Source organism: Juglans regia, chromosome 12 (assembly GCF_001411555.2).
Source record: "Juglans regia cultivar Chandler chromosome 12, Walnut 2.0, whole genome shotgun sequence".
Lineage (NCBI taxonomy): Eukaryota > Viridiplantae > Streptophyta > Magnoliopsida > Fagales > Juglandaceae > Juglans > Juglans regia.
The window spans coordinates 17374899-17377203 of record NC_049912.1 but is presented as its reverse complement, the minus strand read 5'-3'; positions in this window follow the sequence as shown (position 1 = coordinate 17377203).

Genomic DNA, 2305 nt, shown 5'->3' with positions numbered 1-2305 from the left:
TTATAATATGAAAGTGTGGTTGTCAAACCAAGCACTTGCCTATTAATAGTCTTCTATATGAATGAAAATAATCCCTCTTGTGACATGATCAGGCACTTGACACAACTAAAGGAAAATTCGACCATCAATTGTGATTTTCCTGCTAGGGTATTTGATTTTATAATCCACGATAATCAAATAATAACAGTTAGAAAACGTACCTTCCGCCATTCCAGTTTGATAAAGAATCTGACCTGACTATGAGAGAAGGACCACCCTAACAACTTTACTTCCGAGTGTCTCTCGATGGCTAGATGTACAATGATGTTGTGGGTGAGAACCCTTAATCCCTCAATACTATTTATAAACTTCTGGCCATCTAGAAATCTAAAGACTTTGTGTCCTATTGTGATTAGATATAGAGTTAATCTTATCTCATTGGAGTTAATCTTATCCAATTGTCACTCATCAATTAAGTGATAAGTATTGAACTATTATAAACCCATCATGATATGGGTGTGTGTGACATAGAGTTTAAATAAAACTCTTACATTCTCCTACTTGGCCCAAACGCCTATAAAATAATATTTTCCGTTCATGAGTTTATTATAGGAAATTAACCGTACTGCACAAATTCATTTCCAGAAAACTTTCATAGCTTAGAATACATTACATGAGTTCCATAATATCAATGTCAAACCAGCTATTAATGCAAGTCATGGCGGTCCTTTGTTATATGACTAACAAATTCTCTTCCATGTACAACAACACCAATAACTTAATTCAACACGATATTTAATTGGGACAATTAAGACTAATACTGTAATGCTTTGTGTTCTAATTCATGTTTATTGTAGACATTATATTGTCATCATTCATCTACACTATTTAATGTACATGTAAAGTGAAAAAACAAGAAAACATAAACAACATAATAGATATCTTTCAATGTCTAGTAGCAAAATACTCAGCATATCAATAATCTCTTTAACATGTTCATATCATGGGTATAAGCATATGACCCATATTTTCAACATGTCCTTTAAAGTATAATCATTAACACACTATTGTTATGGACATATTTGTTTATGTAATTTATCCTAAACACTTGGGTATTTAAAATTTCATTAAATACTTATCATTTAGAGAAAAATATTCTGAAGAATTCTAACAATACTTTCTTAGTGGCTTGGCTATAAGTCGACAATTCTAAGTTCTAAAATAAATTTTCTCAGTCAAATCCCATACATTGTGGCCTCAAAGCATACCACAAACTCAATCCCTATTGCACATGAAGCAGTAAGAGATTTGCCTCATACGTTTTCATAAAATAACTCTACTAGCTAGCAAAATGCATAATCATAACTGCATTTTCCATCATTAGAGTAATCCCACAAAATAGGGTCTGAATATCCAATTACTTTAAGAGTATCAGTTATTCTTAAGACAACAATATAGTCTTTAATTTATTGCAAATAACATTGTACTCTTTTCACAGCTTTTGGGTCAAACATCCTTGGGTTACTTTGGCAATAACCAAGAATGCAAATTCAAAAATTGATATTCAACCTTATACAAGTTTGTGCAATCATCAGATTTATTATAACAATCATATACAAAATTTTCTTAACAACCTAATTAATTCGAGGACACTGTAAAATACTGAGCATGTCATATTTTATTTTTAAAGCATCTATTGAACAACAATTCTTCTTGTAAAATCTTCTAAAACTTTATGCAACTATACTGAGACAATCCTGATAGTCATCGTCTTGTTATGAAAATTCAATCCCAATTACAAATGATATCTCATTCATAAATTTCATTTTTCAAGTTATTTAGAGACATAACTTTAATGTCATATTACAAACCACAGTTCATACTAGTCAAAAAGCCATAAACATGCATGATCATAAATACAAATATACTCCAACTGATCTTAGGGTATATACATTAACAATAAACATTTTTCTTAAATCCAAAAACTGTATTTGTATTATCAAATTTCAAATACCAATTTTTAAAAAATCTGTTACATTTTCTAAGTAATTATTTTATCCGTTTCTTGTAGACTTTCAGAATTTCACTCTATAATTGTTTTCACATCTATTTGATGTAACTATATACCATAATGAGCTACTAAGGCCATAGTGATCCTTAATGAGTTCTTTCGGGTTTATTAGAAAATTTTTTCTAATCAATGCTCCTTTTTGAGTGAAATTCTTAATTACAAGTCTGACTTTATATCGTTCAACATTGCTTTTAAAGTCAGGGTTTTGTCTCCAACACCCATTTACATTCGACTTTTTATATATTTCAGAAAATT